The sequence below is a fragment of the Hibiscus syriacus genome, unplaced genomic scaffold (genome assembly GCF_006381635.1).
Source record: "Hibiscus syriacus cultivar Baekdansim isolate YM2019G1 unplaced genomic scaffold, ASM638163v2 tig00110575_pilon, whole genome shotgun sequence".
Taxonomy (NCBI): Eukaryota; Viridiplantae; Streptophyta; class Magnoliopsida; order Malvales; family Malvaceae; genus Hibiscus; species Hibiscus syriacus.
Window position 1 is genome coordinate 53,225 of NW_024062786.1, and position 18,578 is coordinate 71,802.

The window sequence follows — 18,578 nt, forward strand, 5'->3', positions numbered from 1 at the left end:
ACAAATGGCTTTTGTATTGAGGTTATATAACAACAATAAAGTTCCTAGCTTCTATGGTTTTTCTTAGTGGATTTTGATATGAATCCTTTTGCTGAGTCACTTTTTGCTTATTTACCTTTTCTTTCGTGTTGATTGAAAAGCCAGTCGTATGAAATGTTGTCTCCTAAAGAACTGGTTTTTGGGGAATTGGAACTTTTTTACCTCTGCAATACATAAAGTTAAATCCTTTCTACACTGCTTTTTCTACTCTAGTTTTTTAGTTTCCTTGGATGCTCTTGCGACCCAAAAGCCATAATTTTCCCTTGAATGATCGGTAAAACTGGATGTCTCTTGTTCCCATATATAATGGGGTAAGGGGAGGTAAGATAGTAGGCTGCTCCCAATACTAGATTGAGAGCAGCTTCCGTAGAAAACCTCCGAATTATGAAATGCTCTCCGTGAGACTCGATCCAACGACCTCAAAATTAAGAACTTTGTGTTCTACCAACTGATTTGCAATAAAGAAGGTGCATGTCCTGTGGGAATTTGGGTTTTCAATGATCAAAAGGATAACAAAGGTTCACACTTTAGTTTCCCCGTTCTTTCAAGTCATAAACCTGGCAAGAAAACCAATTAGCAAAGCTCATAAAGTTGCAGAATTCAGACTTCTGCAACTGCTGTCAAATGTCAACCTATCTTCTAGTTCTGCATACAAATCTAGATTGATGATACTTTGTCCTGAAAAAGATTTGGCTTTTTTCTTCTTACATTTGTCAACGTAGTTTGTAAAAAACAAACTACACAAAGGCTTAATTAGTGATTTAGTCATCCACTTCCTAGATATCCAACGTAGAAACAAAGGTTCACCATTGATTTTTGTAAATTATACGGCAGCTCTTCAGATAAAACTATCATGTACAAGCCGGAATTGATTTTACTTCCAAATAGTTGGCTTAGATTATAACAAACGAGTTTACCATCTTCAACAAAGAACCCTTGGTCTTTTTATTCTTCCTTCCAACATTTTTTTTAAAGAAACAAAGTATGGGCTAACATTGTTGTTGGATTTTATTTTTCTTGGTTGTTATACCGATGGATAAACGAGAAATGGAAAGAAAAGTTGAAAGAGCTTTCATTTACACCTTTCTCACCAACAAGCAATGGATGTGTCAAATGTTAGAAAAAAACGCGCACACATTAATTCGAGAATGATATAAAAACATAATAATGAATAAATATCATTATAAAATATCAAAAGTACAAAGTGACAAAGAGAATGAACGAGCTTACTCTTATCTTGAGATTGTTATCCGAAATAACAATTTAAGAAAAAATCAATTCTGAAAAAATAAACCGAAAAGATTAAACTTCTTAGAAGATAAGATAAAAATAAATACTCATTGTATTTTATCTATTGATCGGAAACAACTGAGGCCTGTCACTACACAGTTTCTTTAAGACAGATTTTCGGCCACTCATTTGGTGTTTGAGTTCGTTGGTCGTCTGTCTCCCAAGATACAACAACTAATGATCAGCTACAGTAGCACATCTGCACAGATCACGAATGATACTTGCCTTCGACTATCACTAGAAAAACTAAGGAAGAGAAAACTTTTTCAAGATAAGAATTCTTGAAAAACTGAGTTGTGATATATGTTAAGTTGTGTAAAACCTAACATGTTTACTCGCTATTTATAGGGGATTTTCAAGAGAGATTTAATCCAACCAAATATTTTTTAATATTCAAAATTAAACAGATATCAATATATTTTCATTTGAAATATTCAAAAGATAAAACTCATTTTACCATTCAAACTTAAATAAGTATTATTTTAATTTGAAATATACAAAAGTATATAATTATCTTTAACATTCAAAGTTAAAAAGGTAACAAATACCTTTTTAAGTTGACATATTCAAAGAGTAATTATCATACTAATATTCAAATTAAATAATATATTTAATTTGCAATGGTCAAAAGATAAACTCCTTTTACTATTCAAACTTAAACATATATTATTTTAATTTGAAATATAAAAAAGTATATAATCATCTTTTAATATTCAAAATTAAAAAGATAACAAATACCTTTTCAAATTGACTTATTAAAAGAGTAATTATCATACTAATATTCAAATTAAAAATTATCTTTCAATTTACAATAGTAAAAAAGGACTATGAATTTAATATAATTATTAATTTCATCAATTAAATTAACCATTTTTCCAACAATCCCCCACATGAATGAAATTGATAATTTAATCAAAACATTTTAGCACGATGTGGTGATAGCCTCTACGATTGATAGTTGCGTAAGATAGACATGTTTCCTCTTTTGAACATTCCCTTGTGACATTATATTTATTTTATTGGCTAAACAGTAGATACGATGTCCTTGAACTGTTCTGCCGTTTGTGTAAAAGATGACATACTTCACACAACTACCCATCTGACAAGAATTTAGTTTTTATGGGTATGTCCTTAAAGCCATGGACATCTGCTTGGTTCTGCACACAATAGTCCCCTTGAAGCGGCCACACTTCACTCTCACATATGTGACTTATGTTGCTCGATTCACTGAAGCACACAATGACATTAAAAGCTTTTTGCTTAGCTTATATCACATTGATCAATGTTTACATCATAGGAATGGACTTGGGATAAGAAACCCCCACATCGACTGTACACGTATTATGCAATTAGGTTGTCCCTTTGAACCTAGATCTTGGGATCTCCAGTCAACAAGGTAAGGTTTTCCTTCACATAACACCTTTAAATTTAATGGGCTTTAGTCACATTCCTTTAGATGTTTTCTCAACTTGATCTCGATTTAACCCTTAGGTTAGCGGATATGTATTGTTATCCTTTGATCTTACAAAATCAATAGAGATAACTCAATTTGAGATCAGTTGTCTATGGTATTATGGCAACGACGCATATGTCTCGACTTATTATTATTGTAATGCCCCGAATTTTAGGTTAGTAGTTTCGGTCAATCCAAAACCCATCAGTAGAGCCCATTAGATTTTCTAAGCCAATTCTTTTCACTAATTCTTAAGAGTATTGGGATTAGGTTGGCCAAATAGTTATAAGAAAGTGGTGTTTTTAAAAGTAAGTAAATAGGAGAAAGACCTAAAATGTAGTTTACCCTTTTTGCTAAATCTGAAAACTTTTCCCCTCTTTTTATATCATTTCATGTAACCAAACTCCCCATAATATCTCACCCACTCTTCTTCTTTCTTCCATTAGTTTTCATTTATTCTTCCTTTCAAGAGCCAAGTTTCAAGTATTCTAATAGTTTGTTGTGCCAAGGTAAGAATATTTTCCTCCATCCTTCAAGCTTTGTTTTAAGCTCCATTTTGTAAGTTTTAGAATTTGTTTTCAAAAATGGGTTTTATGGAAGTTAAGGGGATCCATGAATCCAAGCTTGGTTATAGTGTATTCAAGTTACCTAGAGCATTTTAAGCTTTAATCCAAGAGCTTAGTTAGTTTAGTAAACCCTTTTTCTTATCTTTGTTTAGTAAGTGAGGTGGGAGAAACTCAAAAGAAAGAGGGAAAGAGAAGTTGCCCCTTGGTTAACTTGAGAGAGTTTCTAGCAAGCAAGAAGCAAGGTAACACACTATCAACTCTTCCATACTCGAGTGATCATTAGAAATGAGTTCTAGCTTGAGAGTAAATTATGAAGCTTAATGTTATATGTTAATGGTAGATTAAATGATTTATGTTATAAAAAAATTAGCTAACCCTTATTCCCATATGTAATAGGGGTAAGGGGGAGGTATGATAGTAGGCTGCCCCCAACACCAGGTTGAGAGCAGCTTCCGTGGGAGACCTCCGAATTATGAATTGCCCACCGTGGGACTCGATCCCACGACCCCAAGGTTAAGAGCCTTGTGCTCTACCAACTGAGCTGGACAAACAATTCTGATTTATGTTATAAGCATGATATAAATCCTTATTTATGTTCATTGTAATCATATAAGACTTTAAAGAATGTTTGGGACCTCACTAGGGTCTTTGGGTTTGAAATATAGCATTTTTGTACGTATTTAATGTCTTATGCAAGTAGAGTATCGATACTATAGAGTCTTCTTGATTTGTAATATTTGTAGTATTCTCTTAATCTTTTTCTTACTTTGAACCTATTAAACGATTTCAGTGGTAAAAATGAATGTTGTTCTCTCTGGACATCTCGATTTCAAGCAACTGCTTCCTTAAATATGTGTTGTCAATGACAAAGAAAAATTTTAAACATATCCTATCTTGTAATCACCTCCTACTATTCAAATAAAAAGCTACATTGTTTTAAATTTTTATTTCTAGAATTGAGGAGTTGCCAAATGAAGCATAAAGATTGCTTTGATTCACATACATGATAATAATTTGTAATTTTAAGTAATTTAAACTAAAGCATGATATGAATTATGCATCCATTTCCTTGTATGTCAAACAAAATTATAGATAGACATCACATTCATGGCTAAAATGGAATACGAAGCATTCATATGAAGATAAGCCTTGAAAACATTTCTTCTTTTGTTTCGTTCCCTTTGATAGAGTTTTAGCCGTCGCTATTATTGATAATTCATGGCATTAATGGTGATGTTAATATAGCAAGTATGATTAGGGCCGTCCAACTTTTTGACATAACATTGAAATCCTACCTCAATCAGGTCCAATGATCAATCAATCATATTTAAATGGATAAAAACAATCACTAAATTATATTAAAATAATTTTTTGGTCACTGAATTTTTCAAATTTATAAAATAACCATTAAACTCACCATATTATATGATCACTACACATTATAAAATAGTGAAAATTTTAAGAAAAGTTTTGCAATAGTTTGATAAATTTAATGGCAATTTTGTAATAATTTGATAAAATATAATGATCATTTTATTGTTTCTAAAACTTTTATGACCAAATATATCATTCTACTATAGTTTAATCTCTTTCTATATTTTACCCTACTTAAATAGTACATGCATGGATGATTAATAGAACAGTAAATTCTTACTGTGTAACCAAAAATATCATTTGGTTTAACACAAATTCGAATCTAAATAATCCATCACAATACCCTAGAAAATAATAAACTTGGACAAGGGGACATATTATGGCCTTTAAATTGTTTCTGATTACAACAAATTTGTGCCAAGGTCAAATTGAAGGCCCATTGATTTCAGCAAGTTTTATTATAAAAGGGCAGTTAGGCGTTCGGATGGGATTGAAAAGGAAGTTGCATCTTCTAGTTATCGTGCACATTTGGATAATTGGATAACATAATTTTTAAACTTGATCCAAATTTGGTTCAATTTTCACTCTCACCCCTACTGGTTATTGTGCAAATAACTTGACCCCTGAGCTTTACTTTACCCCGACGGTAATCCCAAGCTCTCGGTTGCAGGGTCCAAGCAATTGTCCATCTAATCTAAAGCAAAAATTTTGGAAGCTAACATAATGTACAATTAAGTACACTATTAGTGAAAAGGAAGATTGGCTTTGGTTATTTTTTTAAGATCCACATCACTTAGCGAATCAAGAATCCAAACATCAACATAGAACGTACAGAATCGGTGAAGCAAAAGGGAAGGAAAATCCTTCAACAAGGTTTGTTGGATGGAGATAACGTTTACTCCAAGGCATCCCATTCTCGGGTGCAGAAATGAACAGATGGTGACTTTATTCACAACCCAAAGTAGAACAGTGGTACTCAAGTCATCCACTGAGGTGTCGAAGATCGTCCAAAATTGCCGAGTCCGCAGAGGAAGGTTGGCTTCAAGTCAAACATCCCTACAACAAATCAAAAAACAGAAAAATAAAATGGAGAGCCGACCACCACCGAATCAACGCAACCGCCCTAGCACAAGCCTTGATCCAGGGACCCTGAAGAGCAACGGCCATCTCATAACCATCAAAAGTCCACAAAGGTCTTCGACGCAGAGGAAAGAGAGACACCATAAAAACCATCCCCCAAAACCCACAACAAAAAGAAGGGAAAATCAAGTTCACGACGATGGCAGGATGGGGAGGCACACAATCTTCGTCGACCACTCGTCCACATGGAAATCCATCAATCCATCACAAAACAAGCCAAAGAGATCCAAAAAGAGGCAGCAGAGAGAGGTTGCAAAATCCAGAGGAGAGGTTATTTTGCCACGAGCGACAAAGGAGGAAAGGGGGCGGTCATCAGATGGAGACCAAACAGCCACCCACATAGGCTTAGATCTGGTTTTGGGTCAAGAAACTAGGGAGATGTCGAAGAATGGAACTAGCTTTGGCAATAACGTGTCTGGCTCAAATCCACTTACATATGCACGATAAGTAAACAAGGAACAAGCAAAAACCATATTCTCACTGTAAATTTTCCTCAACATCTCACTAACAATATTCACTTATGCACATTTTTTCCCCTAACGCAAAAATAATTTCTGAATTTTTTTTATCACAAGTCATTCTAAATACCATGAATTTTGTACGACTATATATCAAAGGCAATAGATTAATGATGCCTTGTATTTGAGCTACGAAGCGTCACACCATGTAAAAATTTTGTATATCCAAGTAAACTTAGCTTTCCATCTGAGGCTCTTATCCAGTCTTTGAGGAATGAATAAGCTGAAGGACCAATATTCAACTCCTGAAATCAAATCAAAAGAAGACAACTGTATAATAATAATAATATTATAAGACAGAACAAGGTAGTGAGATGCATGGAAGCAACATACCCTTGCCAATTCTTCAATTGAGATTACCCTGTTTCCCTCTTGTACGAAATGTTCAAAAGCAGTGGAGGCAATCTGCTCCCAACCTTCAACTGCTTCTAATTGATATGTGCTAATTGCAGCAGCACAAAACTCTTCAAAGTACATCTTCCTATGCAAGTGTCCCCAACTGGGCAGAAAGGCACCAATGGTGAGGAACTGAAATTCAGATGGCAAATGAAAATAAAACTAGGAGGGATGGGGACATTGTCTTGTGGGATTCCAAGAAAAAAACAACCGCTAAAAGGCAAATTTTTTTTTAGATAAATCTTGGGTAAATACAAGGTAGTATATGTTCAAAGACTTTCAACCATTTAACAATGAACGCTCATACCCCTAGTAGCATTTGCGGTGCTCAATCCCGGGACCTCAAGGGATAACAACAAATCCCTTAACCACTGAGGTCGGTTGATTCATGCCTAAAAGATGGAATTTTAAAAGTTTAAACATTTAACAATGCAATTTTAAATGAAAACCATTTTCTTCAACGCCAAATGACACGGATAGAATGTCTAACCAAAAAGACTAAGAGAGAAGAAAGCATAATATAAGTTTCTATCAAGGATATCTTGTACTAAAAGCCTTACATTATTAAGAATGTCAGGTACCCTTGATTCAACCATTGCGTCAGTGGCATTTCGAGCAAGTGCCTGAAAAATTGATAAGCTGACGTCATATATTTTATAGGTTATATAAAATACTAACAAAAAGGAAAACCAGTGCAATCAAAGATGAGGGTCAATTAAGTTAACATGAGATGCCATAGAACTGGACTGATGAGTTTTATAGGAGTCGATAACCATTTTAAAATTTTCAAGAGACACACTCCCATCTCTATTTGGTTCCAACAGCCTGAATTGTGCTCTGAGATAAACCAGCTGATCTTCAGTCAATGCTTTGAAAGAGCCTACGTTTGTAACAATTGCAGAAACACAAGTTACAGACTGACAGAAAGCAAAATACACGTGCATGCACACACATACAAACACACACATACATACATATATACTTCTACAAGCTTTACAAAGTTAAAAGCAATCATATTTATATGGATATCATGTTTAACTGCTTCAGGTGAAAAGATTCTCACAATTTCTCTTGCAGTCAAACATTCCAGCAAAATTAATGAAAGACTTGCATGGCATAAGAAATGCAAGAGTTTGTTTTTACCCAGGAAAGACAAAAACTTAACTTCTGCTGAAATGTTTCCAGTATAATGTAACACTGATCTTAATTAAGCTAAAGTGTTCGCCTGAAAACACCAATTATAAATTATAACTTCCACATGCATATGCCAATGCCATCCACAAAAAAGTTTACAGTTGAAAAAGATGTTTGACAGTTTTACATAATTGGATAGTAGAAAATCACAGTATCAATTCATCATAGCTATTTTCTATAATCATCTTAGCTTTAGCTAGGGTTTTTACAACTTGCTGCAAAGCATTTTTGGCAACCTAGAGTAAGAAATACCCTTGCAGATGTCCTAAGAAAGAGGTAAAGAGCTGGAAGCAGGGGGGGAAGCAAAGGTCCAAATGTTGATGTCAGTGTTTCTATCATGAAAAATAACCGAGAAAAAACATACCTTTAGAGCAGCACGTTTGAATGGTGTTGCATGCAAGTATGACTTGACTAACTTATAAACCAATATATCAAGAGGGACCAGACGACTGTCATCATGCAACCAAGGATGACCTGAAATATCATAGAAATGAATTAATTCATCTGATTTGTACCAATCCTACCAGCAAAAGTGATTGGCTACCCGGGAAAAATATAATTAATCAGTACCACAATAGGGTAAAATGTCATAAAAAGTGTATTAAATTCATCAGATATAGGCTAATCCTACTACCAAAAGTGACTAGTGTGTCAGAAAAATGTAATATACCATTTTCACAATGGGGTAAAATCTATCTGTTTACTATTTAAGTAAAAATTCCTCACTTACTTAGAGCTTGAACAGCAGTCATTCTTTTTCTGTAATCCTTGTTCAGGAGTCTCTTAACAAAATCTTTGGCCTCTGTTGAGACAGATGGCCAGGGCAAATCTTCAAAATTGGGATCAGATCTTAACACAGAGCGAAAAATTCCAGATTCAGTACGCGCCCAGAAAGGCCGGCTTCCGCATAACAAGATGTAGGTGATTACTCCGATGCTCCACATATCAGCTTCCAGACTATAAGATCTATGCAGAACTTCAGGAGCAACATAATAAGCACTTCCAACAATATCATTGAGCCTTTCATCTGTTACAAGCATATACGACACAAAAGTTAAATAAAGAAAACAGACTACTAGCTTTGGGTAGACATTCAGTATAATGATATGAGACCATCATATAATGAAGTGGGAAAAGGATATTGATAGACATCGAACATAACTTTATCCGCATCATATTAAATTATTTCTTAATTAGTAACCCATTAAACATGTACAGTTATACCTAAATGACAATTGTAATACCCCACAACATTTTGCTTCAATAGTGCTTAGGGATTTAAGGTTTTATATGTCTGAAAACAGCTTAATTTCTTCTCTAATTTACAGCCAAATCGAGGTGCTATTACATTACAGCAAATTTGCAGGTTTAAACTCAATTCTCCTATAAGAATCTAAGAACATTACTTATCTAGAAAGAAGCCAATAAAAAAAATAAGCAGTTGATTATCATCACTGATTATAGTCTTTCATTTGATAGCATTACAGGAGTAATGAGGTATGTTCTTTTGTGAACCAAGCTAAAGTTTAAGGTATGACCAGACATTACCTGGTCTAATGAAGTCAGAAAGACCAAAATCTATTAGTTTCATGTCAGCATCTTCACCACCAGAAGTGAAAAGGAAGTTCTGTAGCTCAAGCAAGAAAGTGTAGAATCAGAGATGTGATAAAAAGCTAGAATATATACTTTCTAGCTTCACAATCCATAAAAATTAAATGAAAAGGAAAAAACCTCTGGCTTTAAGTCCCGGTGCACAACTCCCTGAAGATGACAAAATGAAACCACACTTAAAATTTGTACAACTATAGCTTTTGCATCTTCCTCAGTGTACCTTCCTCCCCTGTAATAGAGAAATTTTCATCTCAGTGCCCCATATAACTAACTAGTCACATTAGGGACCTTTAATCTTCTTTATAATCATGTCAAATATTTTTTTTTGGGGGGGGAGGGTAGTGAACTAAATTGGGATAGGGCCTGTTTAATAGTCACAAACAATGACATTTATCTAACCTTCTATTTTCTACAAAGATAACAATATTGAAACACTATCTTTAAAAACTCAGACTAAATAACAGAAATTAAAAAAAAAACAACTTACCTCGCCAAAATTCTGTCCAATAACTCTCCACCTTCACACAATCTGATATGATACAGAGTTCCAAAACTGTCAGACCAAAATTTTAAAAATGCAATGCAATTTTTTATGATGCTGGAATTTGAACATCCCATGAATTTCTACAAAACAAATTTGGGCTGCTACTATTTTCTAAATTCAGCATGCAGGACAGCTCAAAATGTTATGAAAGTAAACCTATTAAAAATGGGAATGGAACTAACTTGAGTATAAAAAGAATAGTAATATGCAACTAGAAAAAATAATTCAAGATCAAGCGTTTTAACAAAATCGAGAGAAGACATACTCCATGACTATGTACACATTATTGGCATCCTCACATGCATCATAAAATTGGACCAGATGCTTATGTCCTGATAGTGCTTTTAATATTTTGACCTCCCTTCGAACATCTTCAATTGATATCGCTGTTGTCATCTGTCAAACAAACCTGGTTAAAACACAGCCATGCAATCAACAGTTCATACTTTATAATTTTTTCCTTCGAGGCAAAAGGGCATAGTCCATAGGGATACAGGACCTGGAATTTGACCCTAGTCCTATTAAAGACCCAACCCCAGTAAAGGGATGGGAGAAGTGACCAGGCCAAACCCTGTGGTCAATCAAACATATTTGATCTTTTTTTTAGAACTTAGCTGTGAAAAGGAAATCAAAAAGAGAAAGATAAACGAATTATATAGGAAAGTTAACTGCAAGTATAATGCACGCAAGAGAACAATTCTCTTCTTAAATTATGAGAATGAAGAAAACTGGAATGATCCTAAGTCAGAAATTTAGAAGAGTTACTTTGATACAAAATAAGGTAAAACAGGGTAGTCAGCAACAGACACAATCACCTGCAATGCCATTGTGTAGGCAGAAAATACCTGCTGATTTAGAGGATATGAAATGGATATTACACCAAAAATCTATCATTGAAGAAACAAAGTTTGCATTCCAACCTAATTCTATTGGGCTTGATGCGGCTACAATTTGCATTACCATTTTAGACTTTAGATGCAAAAGATCTCAAGTAGCCCCATATTATTGCTACACTAAAGGATCGTCAAATAAAGACAAATCCGCCTTTGTCGTCTTTCGGTCTTCCAGAATTATAATTGCGATCGCACTTCCTCCAAACCGACAAAAAAGATTCGGCTAATCAAAGCAAGAGGTATCCTTTAAACCTACGTATATCCTATACAGCTCATGTAATTTCCAAAATACCAATGATGATGATCATTCCATAATTAGTATAGCTTATGTAACTTATATTCTTCAACTAAGAACAACTCCGGCTAAGTTTACTTGAATCAAGAAGACAAACATCTATCTAATGTTCCGAATAGATATCAATACCATCATAACCAAAGGACCTTCTCTTAAGATATTTTAATGAAAACCAATTTAAGATAATACCTTCAAATGCATCAAGAAAATAATCTAAATATCTCAAGGATATATAAACTTAGCTAAAATTATTGAGCATAAATAGTGAAAAACGGAGAAATTAGGAGAAGAGGGAGCAGTGTACCTTAGCTTTTGAGATGATCTTAACAGCAACAGGTTGATCCTTGAGCTCACCCTTTTTAACTCTAGCAGAGCAAGTGTGGCCAAAATGTCCCCTCCCGACTTCTTTTCCAAGCTCATACTTAGCTCCAAATTTCTTTCCATAACCAAAGTTCTTATCTAACGCTTGCTCCTGCTCAGTTCCGCGATCCTCAGGGATCGGCCCTTCTTTCGGCTTACCGCCAAGCCGCTTAACCAGCGACGCCTTTATGTGTTTCGCCGGAGAAGGCGGCGGAAACGGCCGCCGGAAGAATCTACTTGGCGTCGAACCCTTTGAAGCCCTCGCCGGAGAAGGCGATACTCCAGGAGGAAGCGGACTTGCAGACACCCCGTGCGGGTACGGACTGGGCCATGGACTCTGGCTCGAAGACCTAGCTGGAGTCTTCTTCACTGAGTGAACATTAGCAGCGCCATTAGCCGATTGTACCGAGGTTTCGTCCCGATCAGCTGAAACCACCACTGTGGTCGTCGTCCCTTCTTTTCCTCCCGATTGATTAACTTTGCCGTAACACTGTCCCATCCTAAATTAAACCCCCCGATCACAAGAAAGTCAAAAGTCCACACATCGGACGCCTCCAGTAACCTTCCTCCGTTCCCTACCTGATCTGACAGCAGAAACGGAAGAGCGGCGAGAAAACGATAAAAGAAAAGAATGAAATAGAAATTCGAGTCAGGCAAACAGGGAAAAAAGTGAGACAAAGACAGAGAGAGAAGGGCTCAGGAAATGAAATTATAAAGAAATTTTAGTATTTAATGTTACACTGAAGATTAAATTAAAAAAAAAGGAAAATGTCATGATTATGTTTGAGACGTTAGATTTATAAAATCTTATTTAATTTTTTGTAAGGAAAACTGAAATCACAATTTTTTTCTTTTTAAAAAATTAACGAAAATAGGGGAAGTTTCTTTTTACTTTTTTCTCTGTTACCATTTTGTCTTTTGCCGTCATATTATTATATTTCATCAGGAAAAAAAAAGGGAGTTTTGATTCTATGCTTGTTCGAAACAACAGAAAGGGTATTTTCGGAGTTTTAGTGGGAAATGTTGGGATAAGTAAATTACTAAAAATGGCTGAAATCGACAGGTGGCTTGTTTGGGTTGGTGGAAGAGTATCCGCGTCGTGGTAAATTGTGGATTCGTAAAATATGGAAAGTGGTCCAAAGAGGGTATCAAGAGCTGACGCAACGCAGGCCGAAGGTTCGAAATACGCGACATTTTACTTCGGTTATAGTCGGATGAGAAATTTATAGTCCCATGTCACATTACCTTTATATTCAATTTCCTTTTCTAACCTTGAAATAAATTTCTCCTCCTAATTCAAAAGATTTAATTTTCTCGATTGACTTAAAACACAACGTAAGAATATCTTAAAGAAACATATATTCTAAGCAATATCCCAAATAATATAAAGAAATTGATCAACCACCTCCAATTATATCTATATTTTTAATGAGTTCGATCCTCATCAATTCCCCTTGAAAGAAACTAGAATCTTTCTTCCACTTCAAATAACACGATAAAAATTCTCTTATTCTTTTCTTATCAAGTGAAATATATAATGGCATTTCATATAATTTTTAAAATATAAACTAACATAGACCTACCCTCTGACCTTGCAGAAGCCTATTGCATCTCATTTCAATTAGTAACTCACCTAGCAAGTCTGCACACCCTCAAAACAGCTTTCCAAATACCCCTTAAAAATCACACCCAAAGAATAGATGATCTCTAGACTCACTTGCCACACCACAGAGACTGCAAACACCATCAGTGGTAATCCTCATTCGAACTGGTCTACCCCTTCTGACAAGCTTATCAAGAATAGCTAGTCAAACTATTATTGAATGTTGAGGTATGGTCAGGGAATCAAATCAACTTGTGCCATAACACCTTCTCATTCTTATCCTTCAGCTTATGAAATCCGCACGCAAGTGAGTAGCCCTTGAGAAGAGCACAACATCCTCCCACTAAGCTAAAACAGTTTCTTTAAAATCCAGCTTATGAAATTGTTATAAACAATTTGTCAATATTTCCATCCTCAAGGACATATGCCTTAAGCCCTAATAAGCTAGAATAAATTTGTTTTATTTAAGCAATAAACATCCTTAAGCCCTAAGTCTTAGGGTAACAAATTTTCTTCCAACTTACTTTTGTATCAGAAGTCGAAACATCTATTTCTTTTTTTTTTTTAAATATAGTATACACCTGTTTAATCCTTCTCAGCATAGATTTTGACACAATCAATTGTCTGTATTGTAGTATGAAGAGTTTAGGCAAGGATTCTAGAAGCAAGAGTTCTAGAATCACCTGTTGTACAGCTGTAAGTAAGTATGAGTGGTTAGGCGATTACGTAACTGCATGGGTGTGCATGTTAAATAGGGAATAATGAGAGGCTTCTTGTACAATCTATCTTGTATCCTTTTCATCAATAAAATACCACTGTGCTTCATAAAATCACAACATGGTATCATTCGCTATCAAGATTCTGGAGCTTTCTCTTTAAGCTGAGTGTTGCGCGTATTCTTACTGTTCTTGTTCTGCTAGCAATGACGTTGCATGAGTCGATCTCCGGCGAGACTGTGAGGAATGAGTCGTCTCTGTCCAAAGCGGAGAAGCTTTTTACAAACAAACATATTATAAATATTTTTCTTGGTTTGCTGCAAAATTGAAGGGCTTTAACAAATTTAATGGAGTAATAGGTTTTGTGCTTCCCCACCCTCGGTAAAAGCCGTTTATGTAACATCCCCACAAATTATATTTAAACCATAGTTTATAATACGGTTAATATTCAATACAATATAATATATTATTTTATGGAGTTAATTGTGTCATACATCCTCAAACTATGACTCTTATTTTAAAGTGGCCCTTAGTCTTTTAAACATTTTAAATTCATCCCAAAACTACAACCCTCATTCTAAATTAATCCCCAAACTTTTGAACACCCCAATAACTTCCCCCTAAATCATTCAAAAGTTTAGAGATAAAATTAAAACATTCAAAATGTTGGGGATCAATATAGAATGAGGGTTATAGTTTGAGGATGTATTTGAAATGTTCAAAAATGTTCAGACTAATTGAGAATGAGATTCATAATTTAGGGATGAAATTAAAAAGTTTAAAAGTTTAAGGAATAATATAGAACGAGCGTCATAGTTTGAGGACATATAGTACAAGTAACTCTATTTTATGTATTCATAATGAATTGATAATATTATATTATTATCTAATTAAAGGTGATGTTTTTAGAAAAATAATCATAAATTTTAAATATAAATTAGGAAATAAAAGATAAAAGAACATACGATTTATTGATTAATAAACATTAATGCAAAAAACATAAAATGTCAAAGAAATAAATGTTTGCTATGGGCATCATAAAATTGTCAGATTACACAATTAATTTTCGTTTCTGTTTTCAACCAAATTAAATGATTTAATTTCCGAAACACATCTTGTCATTAAGAAAAAACAAATGCCGTTTTTTCTTTTGTTTTTCTCTTAAATCACTAGAAAAACAAAAGCTTTCTAAATATTTAAATATATTTTACTTGTATAGATTTGATTCAAATTTAGATAATTTCAAAAAAAAAACATGAAATGGTATGTTTTCTATATAAATTTATTATTTTTTGTAAAAAAACAACTTTATTGCAATTAAAATTAAATTAAAAATTAATTGATCAAATGGGACAAAATATTAAATCCCTTAAGTAAAATCAAAAGTTCAAATTTAACATAAAATAAATGAGATTAGAAGAATAATTGATTTTTTATTATTTAATCTGAATTAATCAACCGATAAATAAAAATATTGATAATTAAATTAAAAAATAAATTTATAAATTCTTTAATAAATGTATATGTATAATATATGTTAAATTAAATAGTTGACAAATATTAAAATTCTAAGTTAATGAATATTTAAGTTTAAATTTTACATTTTAGAAATATTTTTTAAATTTTAATTTATTTTAAATTAAATTATTAATTAGAATAGACTTTACAATAATTCTAATAAAAAGAAAAGGTTGTTAATGTAAAGAGTGAGAATTGAGGTGGATGATTTATCCGGTGAGGAATTTGATATCGTATAAGTAATAAAAATTGAGTCATTATATATATATATATATATAGAAATCCTCTGTTGAGATATTTTTTTTATTAAAATTGGATGTATGAATTGAATCGGTTGAATTAATTAAAATAAAATATTAAGAATCGAAAAGGTCAAAAGAAAAAATAAGGAGGACCTAATAGCCTAAATTCTGACAGTGTGTTCCCCCATCTACACCAAACTTGAGCTTCTTCAACCTGCCCTTATAAACCCAAGATCCTCCCACCTATTTTCCATTCGATTTCAATAAAACAATTTAAATCAACCATGGATGACATAATAATCTCCCCATCTTCATCTTCTTCACTGGTTTATTTTTCCCAGGAAACTCCACTTTCAACTCTCCAGCAGAGGCTTCAACTTATGATCCACAGCCAGCAAGATTCGTGGGAGTATGCTGTATTTTGGCAGACACTGAATGATGATCTAGGCCGTTTTGTCTAGGCCGTTTGTTCTTGGCTTGGGGAGATGGTTATCTTCAATGCACCAAAGACACGTTTCCCAAGCTGAGTTCCAATATTGTTCACAATGGTCGAAGAAAGGTGATGAAGGGAATCCAAGCGCTCACTGGGGATAACCATGACATCGATATGATCGACGGAGCCTATATAACCGGTGTTGAATGGTTTTATATGATGTCGATGGCTCAGTCTTTCTCTGCCGGCGATGGGATTCCAGGCAAGGCTCTTGGTACTGGGTCTTTGGTTTGGTTAACGGGTGCTCATGAATTGCAGTTTTACAATTGTGAAAGAGCTCGAGAAGCAGAAATGCATGGCGTTGAAACACTGGTTTGTATACCAACGATCAGGGAAAACTGGGGTTTAGTGCAGCAAGTGAAATCCCTATTCGGATCCGATCTCAATAAACAATCAAATCCGAATCTAACCCGTGGTCCGATCCAGTTCCTTGATAGAAACATCTCTTTTGTAGATATCGGTATAATTGCCGGTGTTCAAGAAGAAGATGATGCAAGCCCAGATATTAAAACAAAGCAAGAAAACAACAATCAGACCAAGAAGCATTCATCAAAACTCGGGCAACCTTATGCTGATTCAGAGCATTCAGATTCTGATTTTCCATCACTTGCCATGAATAGCGTAGAGAAGAGAGCCCCAAAGAAACGAGGAAGAAAACCCGGGCTCGGAAAAGAGACACCGTTGAACCACGTGGAAGCCGAGAGGCAACGCCGTGAGAAGCTGAACCTCGGGTTCTACGCTCTCCGAGCTGTAATCCCGAACGTGTCTCGCATGGACAAAGCATCGCTCTTATCCGACTGTCTCGTACATCAACGAGTTAAAGACGAAGATCGAAGAACTAGAGTCACAGCTTCAGAGAAAGTGTAAGAAAGTGAAGGTAGAAATGGTGGATAACACTATGGATAACCAAAGCACCACCACCAGTTCCGAGGAACAAGCAACCAGGCCAAGCGATTCATCATCCGGAACTGGAACAGGTGGATCCGGTGGGTTTGATCTCGATGTCAAGATCATGGGAAATGACGCAATGATCAGGGTTCAATCAGAGAATGTGAACTATCCAGCTGCTAGAGTAGTGGGTGTCCTTCGAGACCTGGAATTCCAGCTCCATCATGCAAGCATGTCGTGTGTTAACGATCTAATGCTTCAGGATATCGTCGTTGGGGTTCCTGGTGGGCTGAGAAGCGACGAAGTCCTAAAGTCCGCTCTTATAAGCAGCCTAGATCAGCAGTAAGGTTTAATTAAGGCCACGAGTTATATCCATTTTCAATCTTGTCTGCTATGATTTGTTTTTATCTATGATAATTTTGTATTTTTGCTTCATTGTCGATGTATTTTTTTTAATAGTTTAGACACTTATAAGGATCAAATACAAGACTAATAAATCTATATAAAAAATTATCCCTCCATCAATAATTATTTATTAAAATATTTTGGAATATATTTCTCATAGAAAATATTTTATATATTCATATCCTAGCTGTGATAAAATCTAACGTATAATTAAGTGTTTAAATATAATAAAAGATAATTAGTAATTAGGCATGCTAAGCTTAGGAATAAAATATTTATCTAACTAATTTTACTTGTTAGCATATAAGCAATTTTCACACCTTTAAAATAAAATCGTTTTCGTTTTGAAAAAAAACGTTACGAGAACGTCGCCCATATTTGATTATTTACCAATTTGAATTGTGAATGTATCCTTTGAGAATGTAATATTGATGCTTGAATACAATAATGCAATCATGAATTTTGGCATAACTTTCTTTTCAAATGTACACTTGAATTTGAAAGCTAAAACAATGCCATCTTATTTGAGGAATAAGTTTATTACATTAATTTTAATTAAAAAATAAAATAAAATTGATAGAATGTATAAGTAACGAAAATAAAATATATTATTATATAAATTAAATACTTGATTGCTATGTCGATAATTCTGTTAACAATTAACGACGTGATTTGATTGGAACCAAAATAAAAGTAAAGTGACCTAATTGATGAAATTTGTAGTCTAGTTTTAAAATAGAATCAAACAATAATTTAATGGTGTTAGGGACAATTTAACCAAAAAGAAAATAACAATGGGAAAAGTAGAAAGGAAAGGAGATCAGTAACATTCATCCATGCAAAATGGAAAACTAAAGTTATTATGTACGTCGATTATTAATACGATCGTTTGTTGTAGTTTAATTATATGGATGCATAGATTTTATTTTAAGTTTTATTCGTAATTTTTCTTGAATTTAAAATTTTAAAACTATAATGTGGAAAATTTGTATTATTTTAAAACTACGTTAGCCTCATCTCATGGATCTCTGTTTGTAAAT

General features: G+C 34.1%; 2 pseudogenes; one reads left to right on the forward strand and one right to left on the reverse strand.

Annotated features, from left to right (window-relative positions):
• Positions 1 to 6,318: 6,318 nt before the first annotated feature.
• LOC120133042 lies at positions 6,319 to 12,377 on the reverse strand (annotated as a pseudogene).
• Positions 12,378 to 16,036: 3,659 nt separating this feature from the next.
• LOC120133040 lies at positions 16,037 to 17,533 on the forward strand (annotated as a pseudogene).
• Positions 17,534 to 18,578: the final 1,045 nt, after the last annotated feature.